This window comes from Lactuca serriola, chromosome 3 (genome assembly GCF_051521515.1).
Source record: "Lactuca serriola cultivar US96UC23 chromosome 3, Lser_US96UC23_V15, whole genome shotgun sequence".
Classification (NCBI taxonomy): Eukaryota; Viridiplantae; Streptophyta; class Magnoliopsida; order Asterales; family Asteraceae; genus Lactuca; species Lactuca serriola.
The window spans coordinates 129,322,324-129,350,036 of record NC_136410.1 but is presented as its reverse complement, the minus strand read 5'-3'; positions in this window follow the sequence as shown (position 1 = coordinate 129,350,036).

Genomic DNA, 27,713 nt, shown 5'->3' with positions numbered 1-27,713 from the left:
GAAGGCTAGTTCGCCCTATTTCCTTTTCCTCGTTGGGATGTGGTCTGGTGGGTATCGGATATACGTCCGAAGGTCGTTTAAACATTAATTATATATCATGTATACATGTATAGACATAAAGGTTTACATCGATCAATTCATTTCCCTTGGGTAGGAAGGGCATCCTTCCATTCATCATTCATAGATCAAAGACACTAGTAACTATTATTGGAATAGTTAGGAGGTTCTATTCACTCTTTCTAGTATGAGAATTCCATAGGAGTCAGTTCATACGCGAGTCTATACCGTTTCTCCAGCGCCTCTAACAGAATTCAGAATACGAGATGTATCTTCAAGACACGGATCTCCCCGTTGTCTAGTTGGTAACCAAAGTCTCCTGTAGGGAGAGCGGGCATTGTGTGTATAGATCTATACGGGACTGACACTCCCGCACCCTGACTGCTAGCTACAGTCCACGGCCTACCAAGCCAAGGGGGGACAAATGTCACATTTGTTCTGACGCTTGTAGGGCGTCAAGTACTCTAGTGTCAATCAGTATGGTTACGAGTATCTCCATGTTTACCTTATAATTCATGGCCTTAAGGTAACGAGAAGTTAACACTGTATTCTTGAAACAACACTCTTAGGATTACCCTTTGTTTTAGACCTTGCTAGCTGTATTGTTCATTTGATACTGTCTGGGGCTTGTGTTCCTTTGTTTTAGACCTTGCTAGCTGTATCGTTCATTTGATACTGTCTGGGGTCTGTGTTCTTTGTTTTAGACCTTGCTAGCCGTATCGTACATTTGATACCGTCTGGGGTCTGTGTTTCCTTTTGTTAGATTGAGCCAGGCGTGTCATTCATTCGATACTCTCCTGGAATCTATGATTCCTTTTGCCTTAGTCAGCAGTATTTTCTGCTGAGGCATATGTTATTTTCCTCTAGTATTTTTACTAGTGATATTCTCCTACTTTCTTTAAAATCAAATACCGTGTTTTGGGTAATGATAGTATTTCAGGGAAAATTTCTCTTTAACACATAACACTATCAAGTCTTGGTAGAAGACTGCTTTTAATTAGAAAATATAGGATTTTCTGGAAAGGACGCTAATACACCGTAGATTCTAAACTACTACTTTTTATAAAGTTATTTTGAATAAAATGCTCACTTACACAAATGAAACTAAATACTTATGAACTCACCAGCATTTATAAAAATCTTGATACTCACTTTCAAAATAACTTGTATTCTCATGTCAGCGATAGACAGGTACATCCCAGGAGCTTTTGTGGAGACAGCCTAGTACCAAGCTGCACCTATATTACTACTTGTATTACTTTGATGGTACTATGAATTGTAATCTATGTAAAACTATTACTATTAATGCAATGTTTGTTGTACTTTGATTACTATATTGCATATGTTGTGATACTTGAAATGACGTCATCCACCCCAGAACGTTTCCGCCGTTCCGGTTTTGGGGTGTGACAGATTGGTATCAGAGCATTGTTTATAGTGAGTTAAGTATATCAATTCATAAAAGATATACAGCCTATAAATACATAGGGATAAAACACTCTGACCAAGAATTATACTTTAAAATATAACCATATTTTACCAAAGTATAAGAACATCTAGAATCTAAACACTCGAACACAAGTATCACAAGAAGAACAAGAATAAAAGTCTTCGGATGTTGAGCATTACCGTCAAACCTGGGCAGTTATGTAATCGTAAGCTGGAATAAACGTAACCTGATCAACTACATTTATTCGAGATGCGATGAACGTGTGCTTGGGAGTGATAGTGGTGTTGCAACGAGTCTGAAACTTACCAACTAGGAATGCTAGAGCCAAACATAAAGTTTAAAATACTATGGGAGTATTTTGGAATACTAAAAGACTCACATTAATCCCATAATCATATTCAGAAGTTAAGTTCAAACAAGAAAATTTAAAATACCATAGGGATATTTTAGGACCCTAAGATAACCTTGTGTGAAGAACTAAAAAGATCCTTATTGATATACCTACAATTACAAAGGGTATACTCCCAAGGTTATATATAATAAGGATCCCATAGACTAAGAATGTGTGGTTTCGCTCTACTTCCTTTTCTTCGTTGGGATGTGGATATAGAGTAGTATCACATATTCGAAGGCCTATCGGATCTAAGCTATATAAGACTTGTGTACCATGTGTAATCGTAGCAGGACTCGATATGGATCACCCAATGAAATGTTAATAATCTCTTAGGATTCTTTAGACATTTCCATTCTCGCACGAACCCTATAGAAAACCCTATCCACTTCAGTATTCGACAGAAGAGTTGGTTCAGACCCAGAAGCGGTTCATTGAGAAGATTTCCAGTTCGGAAATAAATGAACTAGGTCGAGACTATTGAAATCACCAAGTGCCTATACCTTTTTAGGGACATGGTGGGAAATTCGCCTAAACTTCAGAGATTTCCAGTCTTCCATCATGAAGTGATGACACCCAGATTCGGAATCGGAAGTAAGAAGGAGTAGAAATTCAATATGTCTATAGGAGAAGAGAACCCTAGGCAACTACCCGAAGGAAACCAACGTCGGTCCCAGCCAAAGATACGAGGTAGATAGAGGGAGCCAGTACATGGAACCCGAGAAGTGTCTTTTCCTCATGTTCGTAGCGATAATACACCCATAAAATAATACAATTTAGTGAGTTAGTGATTACACTACTCACGCTATGTGTTAGGTAAATCGCCTTTTCCCGTTGCAATTAATACAATTAGAGCGGATCCCGACGCCTCTATTGAGGGCGTTTAGCCATAAGTCTTCATGAGCCTTTCTTCCTGCGGTCTTCGTTCCGAACTGTTCTCAGATCTTTCCAAGCCGGAGAGTGAAGCTTTCCAAGTATAAAGGTAACTTAGTAGGAACGACTCCCATCTTATGGCTTTTTCTGATACTCATACTCCTACCTTGAATACTCGGACTACATCATAGGGATGTAGGTCGACACTCAGACAACCAATATCCGAGGCACGGGAAAAATTTATGCCTATTATAGTAAATTCACATACGTCCAGGGTTAACCATCGTCTCTCACTAGCTGTGTTCCTTTCCGTGTAGGAAAAACCATCCGTTGGCAAGAAATCGACTCTCCTATTCGATGAAGCTACGTTCCAGGCTACAGTCTCGGCAGCCGTAGCAGCTATCATGGCTCAACTGAATGCTAACAACGCCAATGTTAGCAAGAGCCCTCTCGGGAATCCCGATCCAAGCAATGGACAACAGCAACCAACACCTGCATACCCAGCCACCCAAGAACCTCAACCAACTCCACTAAAGAGAAAGTTTAAGAACGAGGAAGGAAGTACCTCAACTCAAGGACCTTTCATAGGGCAACGAGCTGAGACAGTCAATACCCCTACCAACCCTTCCATCCCAACACCTACAAGACCATACCTAGGAAGCCAACGAGTGGCGACAGCCACGGACATGCAAAGTTGTGAAACAGAGAGAAGGAAACGAAAACGTCAAGCTCGAAAGGAGCGCCAACGACTCCACAGACTTTCCGTGCATCAGCAGCAAGTGGAAACCCCCACCTTTTTAGCGCCAGCATGACCCATTTCACATGTCCCTGGCATCGGGACCAACCCTACACACAAAGGTGGTGATAAAGTCGGACTCTTTAAAGGGAATTTTTCAAAGTGGAGGAACGAGGAGGAAACCCATGTCCACATAACTCTGACTAAGCACCTCACTCCCACGACCAATACCAGTACGAAGAAATCATGTCATCAGTGCGGTGAGATGGGACACCTCAAAATGGACTGTCCAATAATAAAGAACTCCGGCGCAGACGGGAGATACTAAGGATCACTACTGCAGGAGAAACGACAGGGGCACAGGAAGAATCTAACTCTAATGCTTAGGGAGAAGCATCAAGGAACCCGGTAGATTTTGGTACGCCTCTCAATCCTAAATAACTAACCGAAAACATTAAAAGGCTAATTGTAAATGTAATTACTTCCCCGTTAAGGCGAAAGTCGTAGCACAGTTATAAAATTTAAAATTTCATCAGGTAAAACTATAATGGCCAGATATATACGTTACGGCCATGTATAATTGAGATGGATAGACCTAGAGTGAGTGAATGCCGCCTCATTTCTTGTTCCTCGTTTGGTTGTGGATTTAGGGCGGAGTCGCTCAGTCAACAGTCCTCCCCACCTTAATTATACATGACTAGTATATGCTAGGCGATTATAGAAAGGACTTGTGAGAACCCATTCATGAAAGGTACCCTATTCCAAAACACTCAGGACCCTCTATAGTTTCGCGTCGACTCTATCGGTCCAAGTATCCGCGACAGTGATACACGGGACGAAACCCGAGACGCCTAGAACATGTGTGCCCGTTCGGCACATGGCCCTATCGGCCCTCATTCTATATCATGTCGATGTATGCCAACTTCGACGCCTCTATCAATCATGTTTTGACTTAGTGCAACCATGTGTAAATGGCTAGTGTTGTGTAAAAAGAACTTTCACCATAGCCATTTCGGAAAATAAAGGTTCTTCCGAACCTAAAAATAATAAAACCTAATGCGATCCGTCAGTCATCCCTCTTATCTCAAACCTTCCGAAGTACCCAGGAGAAGAGTATCGCGTGCTGTTAACCAACCCTTCTTAGACAGATAGAAACCGAAGCGAAAGACACTGCAGGCATTCCAGAAGACGATAACCACCCGAGAAGACACCATAGAAACCCAGAAAGACCCTTCGCACCTCTCAATCAGGTTCGTGAATCAAGAGGATAGAACTCATGGGACTGACCACTATAATTGGGTATATGCATAAGGGTGGTATATAATTGAGATCAAAAAGATTTAAGATGTGTGCTTCCTCCCTACTCCCTGTTCCTCGTTGGGTTGTGGGTCAAGGGTGGAATCGCACAACTGAATATCTTGTCGACCTCAATTATATATGGCTTGCATACACCAAGTATTAGTGATTAAGCCAAGTATGAGCTCTACCACGAACCTCATAGTAAAACCCTTCATCCTATTCCATAGAATAGGAGCTAGAGTCAAGAGAACCATGGCGGTTTGAGCTACTATAATGACCACAAATCCGAAATTTTTTGTCATCCCGGTTAAGCCAACATAGTAGCTAACACCCTCGGTTGGTAAAGAAATCTGAGTCGTAAGAGTCAAGGACATTGACTATGATCATCCATTCACGCTTAATTCCCCGAATTAAGCATCTCAGCGGATATGCCAGAACCCTGGAAGCTACGATAAGTTAAACTCTGAAAAGAGTGGATCAGGAGATTAAGGTTCCGAGTTACGAAACCCAATACTCACTAGATTTGACCTAGATCGAGAAAACTTGATACCACCGGAAGAGTAGTTGCAGAAGATGCTCGCACTACTCAGACACTTCGTCCACCCCGTTACCGATGAGTAGTGCCTAGGACACTCCGCCTCCCCCTAACGAGGAAGAAGTCACCGTCGCCCTATAGACAATAGACTGCATTCTCTGAAGTGAACACTAGAATGCCAAGAACCACAGGATAACATCCGCAGTCAAGAATACTTTATTTAAGTGCGAAAGTAGGTTGCATTAAGCCTTATCACCTAGACCCCGAAAAGATTATAGACTTGACACTAGTCTAGGTGTTAGTCGATGGGTTGTACAAGAGCATGCGCTTTCTGCAACTGAAATAAACCAACACATTAGAGAATAGGGTTTGCCTTAGAGATTCACTGGACTAATAGGTGTTCCAAGAATACTATGTCACACAGAAATAGTAGAACCACCTCCCGAGATAGTCCAACACTTCGGAAAATCTCTAAGGATTGAGTTAGCCCGGAGCAGAGCCTGCTGTTCATGAAACAGCAAGGAAAGTAAGAGCATGATCCCTTCCCGTTAAGGATCATATTGTGAAAGCACTAACTAGATGATAATGTAAGGTTTAAAAACTTTCTAAGCCCTCGTCTGGTGAAACCCTATCTCCCCGACCCTGAGAGTTTCCGATAGAAACGTCTCAAGAACCAGAAATGCAGATTCGTTTCACACTAGGTTGATATAGACCCCTGCAGCAAGCAGATAAACACGAATCCAAGGACAAACCGAGCTTTCTAAGGACCAACCTGAAGGACTACACTCCCAGTATGAGAGAACATTTAGAACTTCAAAATGGCGTTCACGCCAGTGATGATCTCACCATAGAAGTACATTATGTTCTGAGAAGTGGAAAGCTCTATCTTTCCGAGAGCTTAGGACCATTCGAGATTCTTTATAAGAATTGGTCCAACCCTTGTCAGACCACGACTGCTTTTGGAAGTCCATAAATTCCACCGTAGTCTATTCACGTCCCCAGCATGGACAAAGTATTTATCCGATGTGACTTGTATAAACCCACTCGTCGTAATAACAATCATTGGGAACCCTAACTTCGTAGAAGAACCCGTCGTAAACTATGTACCGAGGAATCAAGCGAGCGTAACAAATCCGCATCCCACTAGTGAAGGTTCCCTGGAACACCAAGCCAAGATCAGAGTTCACTTGGGAGTGCGAGGATCATTCGAATAGGAAATGCCCTCATCTCATTACTCGAGCATTCAAGCCTACTTCTTTGCCTAAACTCTAATTTTGGGACGAAATTCCCTCTAACGGGGAGATGAAGTGACAACCCAAAATTTTCCGTTAGTATTAACGTCGAAATTAAGTACGACAAAAATTAGCCAAATTTATCCCAAAATATTTTTGACCGGATTTAAACCCGTTGGAATATTTTAAATAATATTCGTCAAGCAAACAAAAACTAAGGAGGTATAATTTTAAATTTTGTCGTGTTTAACGGTAGTCATGAAAAACCCTGTTCGCGGTTGGTGTCAGGTGAACCCCAACCAGGCCATAAACTCCACCCTATATAAGGGTTGAGTGGGTTTCATCCCACCCTTTTTCCCCACCTTAGACACTTTCTCTCTCTACAAATCGGGTTTTGGCCAAAAATCGCCCCTTCGAGCTTCAAATCGGTAAGTGAACCTTCCCAGCTTGTTGTTTATCTCATCTAGCATGCAAATTCGTGGCTTAAACATCCAAAAACCCCAAGAACAAAATTTTACGGTCTTGGGAGCATCCCACAACCATAAACACCTAGAAAGAGGGTTTTCGTGCCCAAAAACCCTTCTAAACCACTTCTAATGCTTAGCAATGACTTAGAGGCTTACATGAAAGGACTTAGAACACCAATATCTTGGCAAATGGGGAGTAAACATGAGTTTACGGTCTAAGAACATCCATAGACCGTAAACCCATCTTCAAGGACCATAAACAGCTTTTTGGGTGTTAAACTACCCCTCAAACACCTCTAAAAGCTTGCACGAGTGCCTAAAGCCTTGTAATCCTTCATTTGATGCACCAAAACACGTGATTCACGGACTAACATGAGTTTACTACCGTAAACTCATGTGTTTAAGTTAGTAAACTCCACAAGAACACCTTCATAGACCGTAAACACCTTTCCAAGGTGTTTAAGTGCCTTTAACACATTCCTATGCTCATATAAGTGACTAGAACCTTGTCTACATAGCCTAGAACCACCAAACAACAAAAGAAAGGCACAAACATGAGTTTACGACCGTAAACTCATGTGTTTACGGCCGTAAACTCCTCAAGGAGCGGTTAATGGACCGTAAACTCCCTATTGTGTCCATTTTGAGCCCCAATCACTTCCTTAGCCCTTGATTCGACTCTAGCATGATTCCATGAGTGTGTTAAGACCTTTAAACGTCCCATGACACCACTACCATGATTTTACGGTCGTAAACTCATGGGGGAAGTGGTCTTGAAACCGTAAACACCCATAAGGGCCATCATTTGAAGAGTAAACTCCAATGTGAGTCCATACACACGTTCTATGCAACCCTTGATACTTCTAGCACATGTAGCAAAGTGTTTTTATGTAGTAAGACATCCTTACTTGCTTAATTAGTTATTAAATGACTAATTAGATACTTAAATGTATCATTACATGTTAAATAGGATTCCCATGTGTGGTCAAGTCCTCACTTGACACTTAGCATCCTATACCGTCCATTCATCCGAAACGCCAACATAACGTGAGTTCATACCCCTGAATTAACCTTTTAAATGTTTTTACATGCTTTTATGGGGGGATACAAGTTAAAACATGCCAATTATCATATCAATCATATGTGATTAATAACCCGCATACACAAGGATTTATCACACTTTTAGTTGTTTTACCAAGTATAATACCATAGATGGTTTTCCAAAACGTTTTTACTTGTTTAAATCTTTTCTCAAATTGTCTCTCACGCTGTATCTTATACTTCAAAACCAGTTACAGCAGTATTTTAATCAAAGGTTTTCTTCCCTTATATTGTTTTATCAAAATTTATATTCAAAACTTGTTTATGAAAGGTTTTCAAAGGATTTCCAAAGGTCTTCAAGCGCATTTTACAAAAAGGATATCAGGTCACAATTTTCTTAAGTGTAAAGGTTTTCCAAAGTTTTCATCAAATTTTTTCTTCTATGCTTCTATGCTTCTATTTAGTTAAATGCATGCATGTACTTGTATAGTTATATAAATAATGTTTAAAGGACATAGGAAGGCAATGGTTGTTGTGCTTTGATTACTATATTGCATATGTTGTGATACTTGACATGACGTCATCCACCCCAGAACGTTTCCGCCATTCCGGTTTTGGGGTGTGACAAACATAAGTTATACTAAAAGTAGGGTAAGCATAACTCACTTACTAGGGGGTTTGGTTAGGAACCAGGCTCTACGGGGGTAGAACGTCCGAGCCAAAAGCTCTTCTTCTCGGAGCCTTCTAGTGCTCCGGGACTTGCTTCTAACACCTTGGAGGTGCTAGGGAAAACCCTTGAGGGTTTGGGGGTGTGTAGGAGAAAAGAAGTGGAGAGGTGTGAAGAAAATGGAAGATTTGCGCCTCTATTTATAGGTTGAGTTTGGTGCGAACGCAACGCGTTCCCTAGACGAATGCAGTGCGTTTGTTGCCACATGTTGCCATCTCGTTCCAAGCCGTGGGGAAGAAGGTGTGGCCCAGATTGCACCACGTGTCACTCGCAGATTACCTCAAAAACTAATTATCTTCTAAAATCCGTAACTTTTGCATACGAGCTCCGTTTTTCACGTTCTTTATATCCACGCGTAAACGGAAACATGATCTAAGATTCGTTTAGACTCTTTTGGTTAATTTTGACTTTATTTTTAAAGTTATATTTTTAACAGGCTGGGATAGGAAAAGTCCATTAAAAATTCATAACTTCTTCATCCGACATCCGTTTTCGTTTCTCTTTTTACCGTTGTTCTACTAATAATGAGATCTTTAATTCTCATTTAGGTTGCTTCGCCCAAAAACCGCTCGATCTAAAATTTTAATTTCGGGTTGTGCACTATCATGTCAAATCTTAGAAAAATCATAACTTCTTCATACAAAGTCAGCTTTGGGCGTTCTTTTTATGCACGCTCTCGGTTTAATGTATACTACAACTTTAGTTTAGATCACTAAGGCCAAAAAGTCCTCTAACGTAAATCCACTATTTATGTTTCCCTGTGCCGTGTCAGTTTTGCCGTAAAACTTTGACGGGCCATAACTTCTTCGTTATAACTCGGATTTCGGCGTTCTTTATTTGTACGGAACCTTTGTAACATATACTATAACTTGGTTAAGATTAATCCTTCTGAATAACCCTCCATAAAAAACTCATTTTTGATGCTTATTGTATCTAAATTGACTAGCCCGAAACTACGGGTGTTACAATTCTCAACATCATTTCAAACGAACCTTTCAAGTATTAACTCATTTGTTTGCATATAATGAGATTGATGAAGGAGTATATAAGTGAAATTGTGAAGATGGATGTAGAGATTTCATCTGTTTTGAATAAGATGCCTATCATAAAACCTATGGATCCTCCTAGAAATATTGATTCTATGAAGGTTGGGTTTATTGAAAACAAAAACTGGGGTGTGGTGGTCCAAGTGAAAGAAAATAATGTTCCGAAGAAGTGCATGTTTTATTTTAGAGATAATCACTTGTATTTATCTATGCTTTTAAATCAGATTTTGTAAAATGCTGAGAAGTTCAAGAGTAATTCTCCTGGTGATGTGAGATGCATTTTTGATATGATCAAGTAGTGGATCAGAGTTCATTTGGTTTTCTTAAAGACAATGCCAAAAGTGTTTGATGTTGTAAGGAAACTGGAAGTAAAGACAACCGCTTCAAATTGACACAAAGGGACAGATTGTAGAGTTCGTAGTTTGTGTTGTGTCAACTTGTAATGGATTTGTTCGTATTTGATAATCTCTTTACTTAGTGTGACTCATGTTTTGATTTCGCACATTTTTGTTAACTTAAATTTGTATCTTAGTTGTTGACTTGAGATGATTTACTTTGTGTGTTCTTATGAATCTTATCTTCGTTTGAATCGTGAATCTAAATGTTCCTTCACATCCTCTTCAAGTTTCTAAGTCTTTAAAGGTATAAAGCTCACACATTGACCTTCTTTTGAGATTCATGTTTATGATCCTTTTTGGTAGATTTTTGTCCCATTCATGGATGCTCTTGGAGTTCGAGGAACTCCAGAGCTTATTATGGAATTTTATAGTCAAGTACTTCTGTTTAAGTGAGAAAAAAGTCTTAGTTTGAGTGTTCTTGGTCCCATGCATAAGTTTTGGCCTAGAAAGAGCACATTGTGGACTTAGGGTTGTAGATTTTGCTTTGAGGTTTGTTCTTAATGGATAAAGTTTGAAATTTTATCCATTAAGTCAATGAGAAGGACCACGATGTAGTGGGGATCTGATTGGCGATGGTCTTGTCCTGACATGCCAACGACGTGGTGGTGTCCTGCATGTCGACTGTTTTTTCTGGACATGCCCACAATGTGGCCAAGAGGTCACCATGTCATGGTGATGGTTGACTTGTTAACCGTTGGATTTTGTTCACTGTCAATCATTGACTTTTGACTAGTTTGACCTTGGGTCAAACTTGAAGATTTTGTTTTGTTGTTTGAGGATACATTTGGTGTTTAATGTTAGCTTATTCGCAGTTCGGATCAGTGCAAGGAGCGAGAGTGTTGATATGCTTCTCCGGCTCTTCGGTTTAGTTGAGTTTCTCACTATGACACGTATCCCATTGTATATCGTTCGCATGGTAGGATAGTGATACTGTTTGGGTACGAGTATGCTAGTTGACTAGGAGAAATCCTTGTTATGCATTGCGGTGTAGGACATTTCGTGTCATGGTATGCAAGACTAATAGAGTCTTGCCTGAGGATTATGTGATATTACTAGGTGTTATGATTGGTTAGGGTAATGATATTATCATTTTTTGTTGAATGATTACGCTTCGGGCTGTATGCATCAAAGTTGGATAGCTTGTGAACTCTTGGTCTAATGCCTGACTACATGGTTCATGTCTTATTTATTGCTTTTGGGTGGATCATCTGTTCGAGTATCTATCTGATACCTTACTATGTATGGTTTTTGCATTGTATGGAAGACTAGGATTTGGCCCCTGGCCTGTTTCGTATGATATATTAGGTGGATTGGAGATTTGGTTGCTCGGCCCTAGATTCGAAGATTGTATATGGATGCATTGTATATATGATGTAATATGTGGTATACTGGGGAACTAAATAAGTTTTATGTTTACATTTATGGATTAAATATTTTGCAGGTCGTTCGTGAGAAGAGTCCGGCGAAACAGTTCACACGCATCGAAGACAATTGTTTCCAATGTTTTGCAATCCAACTTTATACTATTTATGATTGCAAATAGATGGATGATAAGCATTGACTTTATGTAAAAGGTTTTAATTGGTTAATCAATCTACAAGCTTCCATTCCAATATCGGTGTCTCCCACTTTAGTTTAGCAGGCCATGTATGATGCTTTCATTTATAAGTTTTTCTCATGATTGAACCGGTTTTTTAAGGTATAACGAGTCCGCTAAATCGGTTTTAAAGTGAACTAGTTGGTTTTTGGCGGTTTATTTACAAATGGTTTTGGGGCTATAGAAAACCAGTAACTGTCACGTTCCTAGTTGAACTTGTTGAATTGTTCGGTCCGATCTGGTTTTCAAAACCATACAAATAAGTAGCAAAAAGCAAATTATGTTGTCAATTTATTTTGGATGACAAATTAGGTTTTTTTTCAAAAATTACATCCATGATCATAACGTTATCATGTATGAACCGTTAGACTATATTATGGAGCTCTATATTTTTTGGTGCTAAGAAACCAAATCTAACATAAATGATATCAATGTATGTTGATTATCCATAGACGTTTACAAACCAGAATAAGGACTAATATAATAACATAGAACAAATTTTATAATTATATTGTGCTTATAATTAACTGTCATTTTTAACTGATAAAAAGAATTTCGGGTTATTCCTTCGCAATTAATAACAACCATAATTAAAATATTATTTTCTTATGAAATAAAATTATATGAAAATATGAAAAATAAAAAATAAAAAAGCGTTAAAAAGTTATAATGTAAGATTCAAAAGGATGCAAACGAAATTGTGAAGAAGCTATATATATATATATATATATATATATATATATATATATATATATATATATATATATATATATATATATATATATATATATATATATATATATAGGGAAAAGTGAATATACCCTTAAGAGTATATAAGCTTGGTTACCCAAACTCATCATATTACGTCGTTTTGTATCATATATACACATTGTAATTGTCCACTGTTATTCTAATTCAACTTCTAACTTGATTTAATTTCAAGATTTTTATAAATTTTACGTTTATCTTCCTTTTACATAATTTTCATTTTCAAGTATAATATATATAGCCTAGTAGGCGTTCGGCATAAAAATGTGATGTAAGAGGAAGATAATAATGAAATTTCGAAAATCTTGAAAGTAAATCAAGTTAGGGGTTAAAAATTAAAAACATTATAATGAATATATAAAACCAAACGACGTATTATGGTAGGTTTGGGTACCTAAGCTTATATACCCTTAAAGGTATATTCACTTTTCCCATATATATATATATATATATATATATATATATATATATATATATATATATATATATATATATATATATATATATATATATATATATATATATAGACTTAGGCTCAAATATTTTCACTATCTATTGTGTGCATGTATGATTGATTATGGACCAATCATTTTAGTTATTTTAAAAAGTAATTAATGCATATTAAATGTTGAAGATGTAATTAATATCCATTATATCTTCAACATATAATATGCATTAATTACTTTCTTAAAATAACTAAATTGATTGGTTCAGAATCAATCATACATGCATAATAGATAATGAAAACAAAATAACCTAACCTTTTATATTTATATATATATATATATATATATATATATATATATATATATATATATATATATATATATATATATATATATATTGAAAACTTTACAAAGAGTTTGAAACAGTTATGAAGGAAAATCTTAAAATAATTATAAAAATGTGCAAAAAAAGCTTAAAAATTGTAATACAAGTTTAGAAAAGTATTAAAAAAAGAGTGTAAAAAATTATATAAAAAATTCTAATACAAAAGTTTACAAAAAAGTTTAAGAAAAATAAAAAAAAAATTAAAACTTTACAAAATTTCTAAAATGAAAACTAATTTCGAGTTCGTAATAAAATTTAAAATTCAAACTAAATTTACAAATAGTTAAACTTCAACAAAATTCGTAACAAATTTTAAAACTTAAACTAAATAAAATTCAAAAATAACATAATTTGTTTTCAAAAAACCATGTCAGTTTTGAACTATTTAATTATCGTGGCCAGGAGATTATAAGAGTGGTTCCTACCATTTGCAATAATATTCCAGCATTGCACGTGAGAGTTTTGTGGTTGCATCCAAAAATCAAATCTTGAAAATGACTTTTAATCTAACATATCTCATTGAATTTGGGATAGTGAATGTTGGACTTCGTTTAATTTTTAGTTTGTATTATTTATTACACTACATTCACATATAGTGATACCTACAATTATTTAATGTGTGAATATACAATCAATCACAACCTTTTCATAACGAGTACCTACACCTTCAAATCTCATAACCATCATGTATCTTATATTTCTTTCTTCTTCCTATTAACACTCTATTATCTTTTGAAAATAATTAAGATTTTACATGTACGTAGCGGTAACAATAATAAATTTAGTATGTTGCGGTGACAGTAATAAATTAAAAAAGATGAACTCTTTTAGTAGCAATAGAACAAAAATCAGGAATCCAAGCCATGATAAGCAAAATCTTAAAAATAAGCACGAAAAAAAATTGGGAAAATGACTCTTGAGGGTAATTAACTTTTGCGTTTGTACTCATTTGGTCCATTTTCTTTTTTTTGTATTCAATATATCATCGAACTTGTTGTCGGTGTTTACCATAGCCCTTTTGACCGGCTTTTGACCTGTGATAGCCGGTCAAAGGGCTATGGTAAACACCAACAACAAGTTCGATGGTATATTGAATACAAAAAAAAGAAAAGGGACCAAATGAGAACAAACGCAACAGTTGGTTACCCTTCTGATTCATTTTCTCTTTACTCATTTACAACAAATCCCACATCATCTCCTACTGATATTAATAACTTTTATGAGATTCATTCTTGCTTCTCTTCAAAACATAACCTACGAAAGGACATTATTCATACATGTATAACTTTGTAATGCACTTGAATATTTATTAGGGGAATCTTGACTAAGCAGGCGCATTTCATGACTACATTTACATTTCAATCAAATGATTTATCGTATCATGGATTCTAGACAAGTCTACAAACGAGTGGAATCATAAGTGCTATGATTTTTGAGTTTACTTAGCTTTAAGATCGAACTCATGGGATAAGATACAACATCAATATGTACAATACACCATAATGAGTACAAACGCAAAAGTTAATTACCCTCAAGAGTCATTTTCCCAAAAAAATTAGGTCAAAACATAGACAGGCTCGAATTTATACCGTGACGTACATAAAAAATAATTTTTTTTCTAAATTAACAAACGAAAGTTCTAAATTTACGTTGAAACGTTTATCATATCAAATTTATACCGACACATATATTAAGTAAGCTCATAATAAATTATTTTTTTTTTAACTTAAAGAATTTTACAAAGTTCAAATCCAAGGAGGTCAAAATGATACTTATAGAGAATCAGATTATGTATACTACGGAAATCAACATGAAAGTTTAGAAAACTGAGGATGTGAAAATGACATTTTAGAAAGTTTAAAGTTAAAAAGGTAAAAACGACATTTTAAAAGGTAATATGGATGAAATAGAGGGGGTGAAAGGGATATTTTAGAAAGTTCAAACTTGAAAATGTAAAAATGACATTTTACATATTATAAGGGTGAAAACCGTAATTTTAAAAAACAAAAGAGTGAAAAATGAGAAAGATACAAAATAGAAGGGTTAATCAAAGCCGATGGAAAACTTCACCGAATTTGGCTTTTAGAATAGATATAATAATAACACCATGTTTGTATTTATGGATTTACTAGATGAATACTCATCCGTTGTGCGAGAATATAATTATATAGTTATAATAATAACTCTTAACATATTATTATTTTATATCTCTACCGGAAATAAATAATATAATTATTGGTAGTAAAACAAACATATAGTTAACTAGTTTTGTTAATCATCATAGTAAAATAAATAATATAAGTGTTATTAACGTAAAAACACTAAAACATCTATTTTAACATTTGTGTTAAAAAATTTATTAAACACATACAAATTGTACAAAATGAATATACAAATATCAACATATATTTGATATATAGAAACACTATAATCTCTGCCTCAAGGTCCAATCCATTGGGTAGTTCAATCCATCGGGTAGTTCTAAAATCGGTGCCTCACATAATCTCTACCTCAAGGTCTCGAATGTCGATTGCTAATTTGGACCCCACCGAAAGGTCACACTTTTCTTGGTCAATCGGGTCAAGGGTACAACGATCTTGGAGAAATCCTGAATAAATCACTGATAGTACCCCACAAGACCCAAGAAACTCCGGATCTCGGATGCGTTCTTTGGAACCTCCAAACGCATTACCACCTCGATTTTGGCCAGATTGACCAAAATACCCTCCTGATTGATGATGTGCCCCAAAAATTGCACCTGACGCAACCATAAGTCACATTTGGAGATTTTGGCGTATAGCCTCTCCATCCTCAAGGTCTCCAATACCTCCCTCAAATGCTACCCGTGCTGCTCCTTGGTCTTTGAATAGACCAAAATATCATCAGTGAAGACGATCACAGACCAATCCAGCATCGGTCTACAAACCTGATTCATGAGATCCATGAATGACACTGAAGCATTGGTGAGCCCAAATGGCATCACTACGAACTCATAATGACCATAATGAGTTCTGAAGGCCGTCTTCGGTATATCCTCATCTCTAGTCCTTATCTGGTGATATCCCGACCGAAGATCAATCTTGGAACACCAAGATGCACCCTGGATCTGATCGAACAAATCATCAATCATCGGAAGCAGATAACGGTCCTTCACCGTTAGCTTGTTCAGTTCTCGATAATCTATACACATCATGTGTGACCCATCCTTCTTTTTCATAAACAGAATCGGTTCTCCCCATGGGGAACTGCTCGGATGAATAAATCATCGGTTTAGCAGCTCCTGAAGCTGCGTAGACAACTCATGCATCTCGGGCGAAGCTATACGATACGGTGCCTTAGCTATTGGAGCCGCATTAAGCACTAAATCAATACAGAACGCCACTTGCCTCTTAGGAGGTAACCCTGGCAACTCCTCTGGAAATACGTCGGGAAACTCTCGCATAACCGTAACATTTCTCAAATCTAGCGTGGCCTCAACCCTCGTGTCGGAAACATAAGCTAAGAACCCAAAACAACCCTGCTAAAGAAGCCTTCTAGCCCTCGCAGCCAAACAGAGAGTTGGCCCATGCGAGACTCTCTCTCCATGAATAATCAGTTCTCCCCTACTTGGAGTTCAAACTCTCACCAGCTGACGCTCACAGTCTATCATGTCCCTATTGGGCCCCAACCAATCCATCTCGATGATCACCTTCAATATCGGCAAAGGAATCGGAACCAAATCGGTAGGAAATCTCTTCCCGAACACATTCAGAACGCTCCTCCGATAAACCCTCGCAACACTCACGGTGCGATCATCCGCAAACTCCACCTCAAGTGGGGAATCCAAGGTCCCCATAGCATCCCGAAACTTCTTGTTGAGCGCAAGGGATACAAACGATCAGGTGGCCCCCGAATCAAAAACGAACATTGGCCGAGAAACCATTGACCTAAAAGCTCCCTATACAAAATCATAATAACATAAGCATAACAACAAAATTAACAAGCCAGAAGAAATCACATACCAGTCACGATGTCTGGTGCTGCTCGGGCCTCCTCAGTACTTAGTTGAAATGCGCGGCTCTTCACCGCAGGAGCCTCCACCTTAATTGGATGGCCATCTGTAATCCTCATCGTGGCGAGTGCAGGCTCCGCCACAACTCCTCCTTCCCTAACTAGCCTCGGATAGTCGGCCTTCTTATGACCGGTCTGGTTGCAGTGGAAACAAATCAAGCCCTTCTTGGGGCAATCCCGGCTCATGTGACCCGACTGGCCACATGCATAACATCCTGAGCCCGTTGGTCGGCAGGTTCCACTGTGCGGCTTACCACACTTGGCACAACGGCCATGGCCCTGCTGGCCCCTGCTGGGAGGATCAGAGGTCTTAGGCTTCTTGGCCTGACCTACTGCAGTTTGAACCTGCTCCTGCTTCTGCTTCGTGCGGAGCTCCAACTCAATCTCCCGTTCCCGGGCCTTCTCCACCATCTCATTCAGGGTCTTGCACCCCAAAAAAACTCATAAACTCATCTCTCAGCATGGAATGATACCTAGTCTTCTTCATCTCCTCATCTGCATCGTACTATGGAACCAAAAGTGCCCTTTCTTGAAACTTGGCGGTGATCTCCGCCACAGTCTCAATAGTTTGTTGTAAATCCTGGAACTCTCTCACCAATCGTTGTACCTCAATGGGTGGTGCAAACTCCCGATCAAACCTCCTCACAAACTCCTCCCAAGTCATCTCAGCCACCCCGGCTGATCCCGCCTGATGGGTCACCTCCTCCCACCAGTCTGGTGCCCGATCCCTCAACATACAAGATGCGAACCCCACCTTGGCCACATTAGGGCAAGAACTTGTGTGCTAGGCATTCTCCATGTCTGCCACCCAGCGTCGGCTAGTGATGGAATCTCGAACCCCAAAGAACTCAGGCGTGCCATAAGACTTGAACTCCCTGAACGAGGGAGCTCGAGACCTAATCTGGTCTACAACTAACTCAGCTAGGAAGGACTTGAGCCTCTCCTCCATCATCTCCATGATGCCCTCCTTGTCGGTACTGAAAATCACTAGGGTAGCGTCAAGAATGCCATGAGTAACCTCGGCTGCGATAAGATTATGCAACCTCTCATCCATAAGCTCTACACATGAGCCCGAACCTAATCCTGATCGTGATCCTAATCTAAAATCTCGTATGATCATCACCATCCACAACTGAAAATATCAAAAATAACCAAGATAAGGAAATCGAAAGGGATTCCTCCTCACCAGACTCCTAAGAACTACCAGGTCTGTCATTGCTTCGGGCACAGGTCGTGTGCTTTCAGTAGTATAGGCCCAATACTACCATCCACACCTACCTGTACCTTCCCCAAGGCCATACCTGATATCCCTAAATCATCCAATCACAAATCATAACTCTTACACACAACACTAACTCTGATCCTAGAATGCCCTAGGATTCTCAACTCTTACCAAACCAGAAATCCAGATCAATCATAACAGGTTGCCTTATGCATGCAAGTTATACACAAAGAAAATCACATAGACTGTCAACTAAAGCTTCTACTCTAAACCACAACCAAACAAAGAACCGGAATAAGGCAGCTCCCTCATTCTAGGACTATGCGATCCTAAACATGTACAACTTTGAAAGCACACACTTAGCAAATAATCCATACAAGGATATTTCCATATATATCATAGCATGACTGAAACATTGGGAATACTTACTTGAGCTTGGTCGATTATGTGCATTGCATTCTCCCCTTTTTCTTACAAAATCGTTTTCAAGAAACTAAACGTTGGTTTCTTTTTGAAAAGCAAGTGTTACCATACCCTCAATTTGAGTTCTGACACACCCAAAAGTGTATCTGAATCTCTCAAACCAAGGCTTTGATACCAACTTATAACAGCCCAATGTTCATAAAATTTTGAACTTTTATTTTCATAACTTCAACTATAGTAATTATAAAAATCCCAACACATATCCATGTTATTTTGAAATTCAAAGTACAAAGCACCAAATGTGAAAACATCGGAGAATGCATGCCTCGTCATCAAGTCGGGCCCTTGCCCTTATCAATAGAAGTACCTGAAACATACAAATAAACTGTAAGCACAAGCTTAGTGATTTTCCCAATCACACAAAACATATAATCATATAATTTCATGCTCATACATATAAATACAAATTTCCATGGACTCCCTCCATGGTCTTCAATGGAATGTCATGGGCTACCCCCATGGTCTTATATCCTTATGCCATGGGCTTCCCTCATGCTCTTGACAAGTGCCATAGGCTCCCCCCATGGTCTTCACATAAACCCATGCATAAATCAAATAACATATTGTTTCTCATTCAATAGAAACATATCATATCAATTAATGGGTCGTCCTTGGTACATTCGACCCATGAGTGTGGTAAGAAGACTCACCTCAAATACTAACAGTAGCTGAATAGTCCTTGGCTCTGAGTATCTACTATACTCAATCCCTAAACATAAACAACTCCTTAGATTCAACACAATACTTTAAACCCTAAGAGTCAACATTAGTCAAAGTCAAAGTCAAGGTCAACATTCCGAGTTGACTCAATTCATCAAGTTTGGCTAGCAACTCGTCGAGTTCCCTTGTTGACTGGACGGATTGCAAAAAGTCCCATCAACTCGCCGAGTTGGCCAAAAAAACCCATTTCTTAATGCATTAATCAGTTTCCTTTGAATCCAAAGACTCCAAACCTCAAATCCCTTTGAAAATGTTGTCTAAAAGGGTAAACTTTCCAGCTTTACCCTCAAGGACCATCCATAAATCCTCAAACACAAACCCTAGTTCCTTTTAAGAGGGTCTTGACCCATTAAGCCCTTAAACTCCCACTCCAATGCTCCAAAACACAGATCTGATGTCCTAAGGTAGGCAAAACACATAAAGTTTGCAACTTTATCTCCATGCATGCTAGAAATACCCTCCAAGGCTCATTTATGACTTCATAATGGATATATTGCATGATCGGGACATAGGGCCAATAAAGTTTGCAACTTTAAGCTTCAAGAGGTCATGAAGGGGTCAGATCTAGCTTGAAAACCCCTGGATCCCATATCTTTTGGAAAACTTAACCAAAACCCCAAAATCATGCTTAAACTTCAAATAAGCAGACCTACATGAATACATGACAAGGTGATGACTTTATACCTCAAAAATGTTTCCTTTGAAGAAGAGTTTATGGATCTAAAGCCCCTCCTTCAAGCTAGATGCTTCCCACCTTCAATCTCTTTCAAGAATCACCAAGAACCACTCTTTTAAGCTCACCACACTTAAGATGCAAGATGGAATATGAATTTAGGGTTTCTCTGGACAGAGAGGCTGGTAGGGAGGCCAGCCAAGAGGGTTTAAGTCCTTTATATAGGATGCAACACCCTAAACTTAGGGTTTCATCTTTGGCTGTCAACTCATCGATTTAGGGCTCCCCAACTCATCAAGTTGGATCCTTAAACTCCGCGGACAAATAGATTCCTACACGATGAGTTGGAGCACCCCAACTCGTCGAGTTCTAACCCAAATCCTTAAAAATGATGAAAAATAAATAATACCTAGACCAAGCGTTACAAAATACAGTATGAAATATCAGATCTGGTTATTGTAAGATAGGTCAATTTTCCACCTAATTTTTGAAATTCAGTAATATTTTCAAGATAAGGATCCTTAACATCATTAGACTCTCTATTAGGAACAAAATTAGCTTCCAAAGGAGTTAAGGAAGGCTTGCAACCAAGCATTCCAAACTCGTGTAGAAGCTCAAGACAATACTTTCTTTGATTTAAACATACACCTTTATCAATACTCAAAACTTCAATTCCTAGAAAATAATTAAGTTTTCCTAAATCCTTTATTAAAAGTTTTGTATTAAGAAAAAATTTAACATTATTAAGTTCGTCTTCATTATCTCATGTAAGTATAATATCATCAACATAGACAAGTAAAACAACATTTGAATTATTTCTATTTCTAACAAACAATGAATAATCATTTACACTTTGACAATAACCATAACTAAGAAGAGCATAACATAATTTTTCTGTAACATCCCGATGATGAGGTATCTTCAATTTCAACCCTATGTATGAATAAATATTTTATTTTGAACCTTGGGCTTGAGAAGTTGCAAGAATGGCCCATAGTGGCATTTTGGTAATTTTGGCTAGAGGAGTAGTATGTTGCGCGTACGTTGTGTATGCAAGGCGTATTGGGGCGGATCCTAGTACGCTACGCGTACATAGGGCGTACATGAGAGATCCTCAAACCCTAATTTTTAGGGTTTTGTCCATATTTAATCATCATTATCTCTTATTTCTCATTCCCTCACCAACCTCCATATGAGAAAAACAACCCCAAGCTAACCTTAAGTGAGAAAACTGCATTTTAAGCTTATCTTTGAGTTTTTGTGGCATTCTTGAAAGAGAAGAATGTGGTAAGGAGAACTAAGAGCTTGGAAGCAACTTGGATCTGAGATTACCTTCTTGTTAGCAACCTTCAGGACGTAAAAAGTCCTTAACTTGATCACTCTATCTTATAGATCTGGCTATTCCTTCATTAAGAGCACTTTTGGTCCCAAATATGGTGACTTTTGAGCATGGCATGTTCTTAACCAAATAATTCGTCCTTTCAAACCTTATGAGGGGTCTTGAGTTATAAAAATTTGGTCTTAATGCTTATATATTCTCCATGCATGCTCTACAAGGTCTTAAGGCATTAATATGTTGATATTTTGTATATTAAGCACGTTATGGACATGAAAAGTCATAAAATTGAAAACTTTATGACTCTTAGTGGTATTTGTGCATTGGATATGAAGTTTGGACGTGAGAGATAAATGTATTAAGCACTTATTGAGAAATGAGGGTTTTGAGCGTTCGCCATGCATACCTCAACATATGCCACACGTACGCGGTTCGCTTCCCTGATTCCGGTCAAGCTGAAGTACGCTCAATGTAGGAGCTTAGTACACCCCGCTACTCGGATGTGTAGACCAAGATGACTCCTTGACCCTTTGACCTTGACTTTGACCTGGGTTGACCAAGTTTGACTTAAGGGTATTTTGGATATTTTGAGCTATAGTTAAGCCTTGGTCTCTATCTGTTGAATATATGACCTGTAGAGACGGTATTGGAGCAGTATCTTGTTCATCTATTCGTCAGAGTCTGATGTGATTTTTTCTCACTGTACTTATGGGTCTAAGGCACCAAAGCCGACTCATTGGATTGATATCCCGGTTTACTGTATATGGTTATGTTGTAGGGATCTGTTAGATCTGTATCCTAGTATTTAGGATGTTGCTATGTAATAGTGATCTGTAGTTCTGCATGCTAGCCTGTCACTTGTTTATATGATTATCTGATGTTGGATATATGTTATTTGTTATGTGCATGTCGACATGGTATGGTGGGGTTGATACTGTACTGCTTTGTGTTTTAAGTCAACAGACCAGGCATTCCAACTGTGACGTTATGGGCCAGTGCATTCCAATCAAGAGGTTGTGGGTCGGGGGTAATCCAACTAGGAGGTTGTGGGTCTGTTATGTATTGTGGAATTCCAACCATAAGGTTGAGGGTTGGGGCATTCCAACCGTAGGGTTGTGGGCTGAGGGTAATCCAACCAGGAGGTTGTGGACCCAATATCTGTTTGATTATATGTTTGTGTTGGGGTACTTTAGGGGAACTCACTAAGCCTTGGCTTACAGTTTTAGTTTATGGTTTCAGGTACTTCTGAGGATCATGGAAAGGCGAAGTCATGATCGTACACCGCTTCCTATTTTGTCACTAGATCTTTAGGAAAAAAACTTTGATCAGAGATAATGTTTTGAAAACAATGTCTAATTTGTAAACGGTGATGGTGAATGGTTTAGTTTTGAAATTTTTAAATTTTTGTGAAATTGTGTGTTACATTTTCGTTCCATTTTATAGGGGTCTGTTTTAAACCATATAATGATTTTACCAATCTACAGATTCTGGTATCACCTTTGGTTTGATACCCTTGTAGAAGATACAATATACATCCTTAGATAAATCACCATATAGAAACAGATTATTAACATCAAGTTGATATAAAGGCCAAGACTTGTTAACAGACAAAGAAATTACTACACGAATAGTAACAATCTGCGCTACTTACACCCTCTTTTTGACAATATCCTTTACCAACAAGATGAGTTTTATATCTTTCAACTTCCACATTTTGTTTATCTTTAATCCTATAAACCCACTTGCAACCTATAGGTTTTCTATTTGTAGGTAACTCTGTAATATCCCAAGTGTGATTATGATAAAGGGCATCTATTTCCTCATTCATAGCATTTATCCAATTAGGATCATAAAAGGCTTCATCAAATGTTTTTGGTTCAATATTTTTATTTAGATTGAAACAAAATATTTATATTCACTATTAAGAAAAGAATAGTTCACAATGCTTTCAATCTCATACTTATACAATATAATCATTAAATTTGACAGGCATTTTAGATTCACGTCTAGAATTAGAGGACCCAAGAGACTAACTAAGAGTAGGAAAAGTATTAGTTTTAATACTTTTCTCAGATAAGGTTTGACTAGATGTAGTTGTCATAGGTCTACCAGTTGATGAAATACTTGTCTCGCCAAACTGGTTATTGACCTGACTAGTATGAGTCTCATCAAGGTTTTGGATTGCATTAGTCTCATCCAACTAATGAGTAACACTCAAGCTATCTAGATCAAAGTATCCTTTATATATTCAGTATTATCTATATCATCATAGGAAAAACGATCATGAGAATCAAAACTAGACAAAGATTTGTAAACAGAAGTTGACATCATCTTATAAGGAAACACAAATTCATAAAACTTCACATCCCTGGAAATAAAAATAAAATTTGAGTCAAGACTTAGCAATTTATAACCCTTTTGTTCAGAAGAATAACCAAGCAAAACACATTTTTCAGCTCTTTCTGAAAACTTATTGGTATTATTATGTTTAGTGGCAAAACAAAGACTTCCAAAAACTCTTAGAAAATCAAACTTGGGAACTTTCTTAAAGACGAGTTCATAAGGAGATTAACCTTTTAAAATAGACGTATGCATTCTATTTATCAAAAACACAGAAGTAAGAACAGCTTCACCCCAATACTTGATAGGAAGACCAGGCTGAAACAACAAAGACTTAGATACATTTAAAATATGTCTATGTTTTCTCTCCAAAACACCATTCTATTGTGGAGTATAAACACAAGAAGTTTGGTAGTAAATTCCATTTGTTTTAAAAACAGATTCCATTCTATTATTTCAAAATTATGTTCCATTATCAGAATGAACAGTCTTTATATTAGACTCAAATTGATTTTTCCAAATATTAAAGAAAGAAAAGAAACAAGAAAAAACTTCTTCCATAGATTTTAAAAGAAATAGCCAGGTAGCCCTTGTGAAATCGTCTATAATAGTTAAAAAATACTTATAAACTTTTCTAGTACAAACTCTATAGGGTCCTCATACATCTAAGTGAACAAATTCTCCTAACTTATGTTAGGAATTAATCTGGATTATTAGTTAAATTTATGTTAAAAGGTTAGTTTCTATTAGTATTAGTTAGTATGTGTTAGGTAGTTAATGTTAAATATGTCAGTTATGTTAACGTTTCATAAACCATTGTGATGGTTGTGTGAAACGTTGTGATGTTTAGTTTGATATCATCTCCTGTTGTCATATTATAAAAAGGGGTCATATGTATCAGTTTGTTTGTGTTGAAATACATTCGTATATATCAATAATATAAGGGGTCATATTTATCTTCTTCTTTTTTGAATTATTGGAACTTTATCCTTATCTCCAACAAAGTGGTATCAGAGCCAATAACTGGCGCACGTCGGAAGCAATTATCAACACCTCTTTCTTCCAAAATTAAATGGGAAAAAATACTACCACTAGAGCAATCAAATGCGAGTATTGTTTCAACCACAAGATCTTTGGGATGTTGTGGAGGAAGAGATTGAGGAACCAGAATATGAAGATGAAGTTTCAGATGAGGAAGTCAAACAACTCAACGTGAAGAAGAACAAAGATAAGAAAGCACTTTATCTTATAAATCAGGCAGTGGATAAGGCAATTTTTGAAAGAATATCCTTGAAAAAAAGCATTAAAAGAAGCATAGGACATGCTTTATACTACATACATAGGGGAGGATCGAGTCAAAATCTTAAAGCTGCAAACACTTAGATGTGAATTTGATGGATTTAAGATGAAAGGAGGAGAATCTGTTGAAGAATTCTATAATCGTTTGATTGCACTGGTCAATCAAATGAGAATCAATGGAGACATTATTGAAGATAGAAGAGTAATTGAGAAAATCATGTGTAGCCTCACAAGAAAGACTGAATATGTGGTGGTTTCCACCGAGGAATCTAAGGATATCTCAACATTATCCTTAGAAAGGTTGTTGGGGAATTTGCAATCTCATGAATATTGAATGCGACTCTTTGATGATGATCCTTCTAAACAAGCATTTCAAGTTTCTATAGGTGCAAAAGGGAAAGAACATGTAAAGTCCTTATCCGAAACTCAATGTTATTAATGTCACATATATGGACACATTATGAAATATTGCAAGAAAAAGAACAATGATGATAGTGCAGATGCAAATTTCAATTATGGAAAAGAAACAAAAGAAGGAGATATAGTTTTTATGGAACTTGAGGATCTTGAAGCCTTAGTGGATAATGCATGGCATGATGATGTCCTTGTGAAAAGAAACAAGGTTATGGATGATGAAAGATGATGCTTGAAGATCAAACCTTCAAGATGATGGATGTTTAAAGAAATAATCAAGATTAACGGGATATGTTAGGAACTAATCTAGATTATTAGTTAATTTATGTTAAAAGGTTAGTTTATGTTAGTATTAGTTAGTATGTGTTAGTTACTTAATGTTAAATATGTCAGTTATGTTAACGTTTCATAAACCATTGTAATGGTTGTGTAAAACGTTGTGATGTTTAGTTTGATATCACCCCTAGTTGTCATACTATATAAAGGGTTCATATGATCAGTTTGTTTGTGTTGAAACGCATTTGTATATATCAATAATATAAGTCAAAGTTTGTTATTTATCTTCTTCTTTATCATTGAAACTTTATCATTATCTCCAACAACTTAGTGGACAAATAATTGCTAAGAGAAAAGGACCTGCGAGTTTGATTAGCTTTATGGAAAACATCACAATAAGGAAGAGATTCATTTGAAAATTTTACGGTATCCTCTAAAGTATTTAAAGCTTGATTAGCAAGATTTCCTAACCTACTATCTGATGGATTATGAGCATAACTACAACCTAAGTGTTCATGCAACCCTAATTGCTTTGGATCTAAATTTTTCACTAGTTGAACATGCAAATTGAATACCAAATCAAAACCCTAGATCTAGCATGTATAATCTAAAAAATTACATAATAAAATGGTTTTGACGATTACCTTACTTGTTATGTAGTAATAACAAGAACTCCTTGTAGATTCGTGACTCTTGAAAGCTTAGTGCCCAAAATATTGCACCTTTAATGGTTTACAAACACTACTAGCAAGAGGATGAGAGGAAAGAGGAGGGATGACATAAGAACTTCGGCTAGGGTTTTCTAGACACAAGCATTGGCCGAATATCATAGTTAGAGGGGTTCTTATATAGTCGTGGACTGCTAGGGTTTTTAGAGGAAACCCTAATTTCATGCTTAAGGTTTACGCAACCCATGGACTCTTATTTAGGAAGCCTTAGACAAAATCTACAGGGCCTTTCTATAGGATTTCGTTGACTCCTAATTAAGGAGTCCATCAACCTAGTTTCACAACTATCAATGATTTGCAAAACAGTCAATGCTCCTCTAATCAGTTCCTTTAATCCTAAAATTAATTCCAAATTAATTTCTGATTAAATACTAATTAAATAACATGATTTCTAATTAATATATTATTTTCATAATACATTAATAAATCAATTTATTATTTCAAATAATAAATTCATCCTCTCTCTCCAAAATTCATCCTATCAAGTTGCTAGAGTGAAGGCAACCCAAAAGGACCATGCTACTATCAAATCAAGTACATACTAACCTAATCCAACAGTCTCCCACTTGGATAAGTCTAATAACTATGATTGCAAATATGAATTCAAAATTTGACCAACAATCGTATCTTTCAAAATTCGTTGTCGAACTCTGACCTAGTCAGTCATGTGTCCTTAAGATAAGGGAACAAATATACCTCCATTATTCAAGATATTGTATGTACA